Source organism: Nuphar pumila, chromosome 8 (assembly GCF_984573655.1).
Source record: "Nuphar pumila chromosome 8, dmNupPumi1.hap1.1, whole genome shotgun sequence".
In the NCBI taxonomy this organism is placed as follows: Eukaryota; Viridiplantae; Streptophyta; class Magnoliopsida; order Nymphaeales; family Nymphaeaceae; genus Nuphar; species Nuphar pumila.
The window spans coordinates 20,169,330-20,175,699 of NC_143256.1; the positions used below are offsets into that span (position 1 = coordinate 20,169,330).

The 6,370-nt window shown below is 38.0% G+C and overlaps 1 pseudogene; it reads right to left on the reverse strand.

Annotated features, from left to right (window-relative positions):
- Window positions 1-2,394: 2,394 nt before the first annotated feature.
- Window positions 2,395-6,115, reverse strand: LOC149829733 (caffeic acid 3-O-methyltransferase-like; annotated as a pseudogene).
- Window positions 6,116-6,370: the final 255 nt, after the last annotated feature.

Here is a 6,370-nt window from a genome sequence, read left to right on the forward strand (position 1 = left end):
AAGAGAACCCCTTAAGTTTGTAAGTTGTAACCTATTTGCAAAAAAATGAGATTTATAAATTAAAATTTTGTTAAAAAAATGTGATTTACTTGCGGCAAACACTGTGTCGATATATCACAATATTTTCGTGAGATATTGTCACAAACTTAGAAAATTGCAAGATTTTGTAAATCTCGTGACAAATTGTCGTTTTAAACTTCTAAAATATTTTTTGAGATATTATTGTGAGATTTTCATAAATCTCATGATATTTGTCACTATGGGTGGGAGTAGGTGCTTCTGAAGCACCCTATCATTAGTAATAATTACTACTATTACCATTGTCATTGTATAATTCTTGTTGTTATCACTGATTGTACTCTCTCTATTCTAGTTCCATGATCAATGTCGAAACATGTGTTCATTAATCAAATTGATCGATCTGTGTTACATGTTAGACATGGATTCCCAGTTTCTTTCTTTCTTTTTTTGATTGGCAAGCTAGGGTTAGGTAGACTCCTAACAACAGCAAAGCAAAGTTACACATTCATTACATCTCTCTCTCTCTCTCTCTCTCTCTCTATATATATATATATATATATATATATATATATATATATATCGCATGCATGGGAGTAATAGTGAACTACATTTTGTCTATTGTTACGTCATACGCAAGAGCAGAGCTGATCGCGCGCATGATCAATGGCATCCATTTTTTTGCATAGAATTGTGATTTAGCATTGTCTTGACCACCACTAAAGACTTGGGCAAAAAACAAGTCTTTAGTGGCAGTCAAAGATGGCTACTAAAAGTGTTTTTTCTTGACCTGGTGTGCAACTACCCGTGCAATGTTTCATCCGATATTTTGTTGTTCGCCATTACACTGCACTCAACTATATATATATATATATATATATATATATATATATATATATATATATATATAGAGAGAGAGAGAGAGAGAGAGAGAGAGAGAGAGATAGAGAGAGAGAGAGAGAGAGAGAGAGAGAGAGAGAGAGGCCTGACACTTTTTGTGCCTACCGAGCTTTGGAAAGATTGTTTCTATTTTTTATAAAATCTGACCATACATATGTGATCCACATGATTGATTTTGTGAGAATTGACTTTTGGATCGTCTGATTCCAACACCAAGTTAGGTTGTTGTAAGATTCAAGAGTCAATGGTCTATAATTTTAAAAAATATTCAATGCTTAAAAAGTCATTTTTTCTTAAAAAAACATGATCCAAGTGCGATTTTCTAGCAAATCTATCATGCATAACACATCCATAGGGTCAGATTTTTTAAAAACAACAAAAACCCTATCCAAATTCGATAGGCACAAAAAGTGCTAGGCACCTACCCATTTCTCTCTCTCTCTCTATATATATATATATGTATATATATATATATATATTAGTTCCCCTATACTTTATGGCTGTGCGGTACTTGGGCATGTTAGTTTTGAGCTAGTTTTTTATACAAAAAATAATCGTATTGTATGACAAAAATAATGCATTATTCAAATCCACTTGATGTCCAATTCATAAACTTTACGGTAAAAAGATCTTTTAAACTTTCACACAAGCAAATTTCTTTCAGACATGAGAACTTCCTCTCAAATATCCAAATATGTGTCTTTTCTCTAAAATATGCAAATTTTCTCATAAATATATAAATTTCCTTGTACACATTTGTGAATAACCTCTTGCTTGTGCCCCTAGTGCGATTTTATTAAAAGGAGGCTCACACATTTTTGGGACATTCACAACCATGTGTTGCGAAAGGTCCCTAAAATGTGCACACCTTTTTAACTAAATACTCTCACATTTGTGAATGTCCATATTTTCTCATGCTTATGTCCACTGTATTTGCGAATGTCAGGACATGTTAGGTAAAAGGGCCTTGTGCCTGGTATTTGCAAAAGGACCGTTAAAGGTTAAAAAAACCTTTAACAGGCTGGTAAAGGCCTTTTGTCTTTTAGCGTGTGAGAGTCCACCAACATCTCACCAAGGAAGTGGTAGGCGGCTACCACTCACTCTATATTAGAAAATTGTAGGACATTTAGCGTATATTACAATCATTTTCTATTTTTTATAAGGCATCTATGAGCATGCAACCGTGTGCCAAGGATTTATTGCTAATATTATTCCAAGTACAGTGGCAGAATGATTAGGCTGCAAACTGATTATTGCACATACACTGAAACTAATTATTGCACATACATTGCTACAACATGCTTGAAAGACTTGATAAGCTCCAAAGACATTTATCACAATTTGATCTTTATTTCCTGTCTCCTTTGTATCCTCGCTTGTGTTCCATTACCAAGGTCCTCTTATTAAAGGAGAGAGTTTTGCATTATATCACTTACTGGAAGGGAAAACCTTGGTGCTTAAATAACTCATTTGACATTAACTATGTTTGTTTTTCTTGTAGAATTCAATGACCCAGAAATTGAAAGCACGACATATGGATTTGATACCGACGAACCTAGCAGCCTTTGCCAAAGCCTCAAACTCCTTCTCTGTCCTCTCCTTCCCACCAGAAGTCACGGTCATCATTAACAGGTCAAGCTCAAATACGTTTGATGTAGTGAAACTATTGCCTACCATCTCCGGCACAATCATCTCTATGACAATCACCTTGCCGTTCTCTGGCAGAGCATTCCAGCAGTTCTCCAACAGTTTCAAGCAACGATCATCCCCCCAGGCATGAAGAATCCACTGCATGATTGAGACTCCAGAGCTTATTTGTTGGTTAACATACTTGAAATTAGGGATGCACATCAGGCCTTGTAAGCCCGAGCTCAACTTGGGCATGTCTGGCTAGTGCTCATTTCGATAGAACAAGTGAGCTGAACCGGTGCATCAAGCCCAGGCTTGTCACTGTAAACAAGCCCGGTTTGATTAAGCCTGGAGGCCCCATTGATCTCATAGTACTAGGCTTGTTTCATGCAACTTTAAAAGAAAGTGTTGAGCTGGCAATCCCAATATAATTATTTTGAAACAAACATCAAATTATCATAGTGGGAAACCCTTTTGTATTTTGGACAAGCCAAGCTTATGAAGCCCGTGTCCATGCTGGCTCACCCAATGTGCACTTCTACTTGAGATTTGCAGTGCATATTTATAGTTATACTTAAATATATTTTATACATTTGTATGCTATATATATATATATTTGTATAGACAAATATACATTTGTATATTTTATATGTGCCAAGATTTTCTTGAGAAAGCCAGATTTTTCAAAAATATTGTGAGGTTTTACCTCACAAAGATTTTGCTGAGAACGAGATTTATGACAGTGGCCATCCCAAACGGGAGAAGAATTTCTTAAGAAAATTACAGTAGGAAACCATTGGAAGATTCCTTTTTTGGTTTTCGAAATAGAAATTTCCAAAGTTATCAGAGTTTCTGGTGGGATCATTTTAATTTGCAGCCAGCGCCATATACTAACTTGAAAGTTTCCTGATCGTGGAAATACCCAATGATAGATTTATAAGAAACAAACCTTCATGAAGATGGCTTCTCCGCTTGGTACACCGGAAAACATATCGCCTCCAACATGTTCAATTCCTACAACAAGAGCACAAAAGCATCTTGATAATCATCATAGAGGTGTAGCTGATATACCAATATTTTAATCAGCGCAGATTACCAAAGTGAGGGAAAAGAGAGGCAAGGTTGGGAGCAGATCTAGTGCTCGGGGCAGAACACCTTATAGTAGCTGCCCTCCTATTAAGAGGGGCGGGGCTGCCTCCTTACCAAAAGGTGGATGAACCCCCAACACTGGACTACGACTCGGAAAGGTTTTGCATTTTAGGAACAGAAATGGATCAATCAGCTTAAAAGAGATGGTAGTTTTGACATTCCTACTGCAAATGGGTTGCATTTGGTTCAGGTGTTGGTGTAAGCAGAGATCTTGCACATATAACCTAATGACTTTGGATCTTTTAGCAAAGCTGAACTGCACCTAATAAGATGTTGAGAGGGGCCTTTACCGCATCCACAACTTGATCGATCCATTTGAGCTGGATGTCCACCCCAAGCTCGTACTATTGGAATACCAGCTCTATCTTTCCCCAGCTTTCTCAGTCGAGATATGGGGAAAAGGAGTACACACACACGTGACCAAATTTCAGCGATATATATTTTGAAAATATTGATATTTTATTTAATAATTTAAAAAGAATTTTATGATAACCCAGCAAAATTGTGATGTTTTTTTGAAACTTTTTATAAACTTATATGCACTGATAAGAAAAAAAAATTACTTTATCAAAACAAATTTTTTTTTTTAAAGGCAAGCTGGGGTTAGGCAGACCCCTACCAGTTAAAGAACTGTACCATTGGGTTTTGAACCTGCATTGTCCCAACACAGGGTGACGTACACTAGCTTCTCCTACCAGACATTCGGAGCCCCCTGTTAGTTTACCACAAGATTTTTTATTCCATCGAAACTTACAATGTTGACACTCGTGGTGTTGGTGCAAATTTCCTAATGTCTTTATATCAATTATTATTTTTAGGGCATGTTTGCAATGCCCTGTGATTTTTGAATTACAATCACAACACTTTCTCAAGATTGGTGAAATATGAGAAAACTATAATTTGTGATTGTTTTTGCCTCGAGTCTTGTGAAAGTTGGTCACAAGATTGAGCTTGACACCAACAATCACAACTACTTTCTCAGCTGTGATTGTTCATCACCACCTGCGACCAAAGCAAACACCTTCTAAATTTAAAGGCATTTTTGTCAATGTTGCAAGAATGCAACTTCTCAAGAAAGAGAATGCCAGAGTCCACACATTTATTGAATCCAAACTTACCAGGGAACTGCTGCGCGTCATGGATGACATGCGGCATGTCGAAATTGATGGCCTTGATTTGTGGGTACTTGGCTGTAATGAGGCTCAAGTTGGCTCATGTCCCTCCCCCAACGTCCACCATGGATTGGAGACCCTGGAACCCAGTGTAGTTTTCTAGGATCTTCTTCATGATCATGGTTGTGTGATGGTGCATACTCTTGTTGAATATCTCATTGAACCGTGGATCCGTGCGATGGTACTCAAAGCAGCCCATGCCATAGGCTTTGTTGAATGGGATGCCACCCTCCAGCACTGCATCCTTAAGGTAATACCAACTCTCCATGTACACCTTGTCCTGGAGAATTAGGAGCAGAGGGCTGAGAGATACACCATCCTGGTCTCGGAGCAAGAATTTGCATAGAGGACCCAGACCGTATCGCCTATTCATTCCATCGGATAACACATAAGTAAAGGTCCACATTGTTGGGGCATTGAATGGGTTAGTTTTTTCACAACCCAACCTGATGCCTTGGATGCAACTGCTATATATACATATGCGTTTCTTAGTCTCCATTTTTCGTTAGGTCTCTTAAGGCCCCTTCAAAAATCATAATTTTAAGTATTTTTTCTCACTTCTAACACCGTAGATGTGATCTGTAGGTTTTGTTTAGTGGGAACAGACTTTTGGATCGTCAAAATCTGACTTTTATACAGGTTTATTTGATGATCTAAAATCAATGGCCACGAAGGTATCAATTTTTTCTAGCTCAAAAAGATATGTTTTTTTATCGAAAAAACATGATCCAATAATCGATTTCCACTAAATCAAAATTGGTAAACACATGTAACAGTTCAGATCTATCATAAAACCTATGGAGCAAAACATGGCAGAACGAGAAATGGGACCTAATATATATATATATATATATATATATATATATATATATATATATATATATATATATATATATATATATATATATATATATATATATATATATATATTTAAAGAGAGAGAACCTTTGGACTTTGCCTTATGAAGTGGTCGAGGAGGAGCAGGTGAGAATTGAGTGTCCGGCTAAGAACTGGAGGATGCGATCCAGCATGGTGGGTGCATCTGGGTTCTTAGTGGGCAGCTGCGCGGCTATCTCGACTGTGGTGAGCTGGGCTCCCTCCCCCGCCTTGGCCATGACCTCAAAGAGCTCCAACTCTATAGCAGCCTTGAGGGTCATGGGCAGGACGGAAGAGCACACCAACTGCATGGTGAGCTCGCACACCTCGTCGTCTGACATATGGTTGGTAAGGCCCCTGCGAGAACTCATTTGGGATGGATGAAGATGAGCTAATTTTGCCTTGATTATGCCAATAAGACAAGAAGGCAGGCACTTCCTTTAATAGGTTACATGAGAGCAGCGTACCACTGAATTTAAGCAGCCGGACGGGGCCCACCTGGCAAAAACAGCTGCCTACACCAAAGACATGAGGCCTGGTGGGCCCCACTATTTGTACAATGAATGACAGTGATGATGGCAACGGCCAGTGGTGATTTTTTTTTACAAAAACGGTTGTGTAAAGAA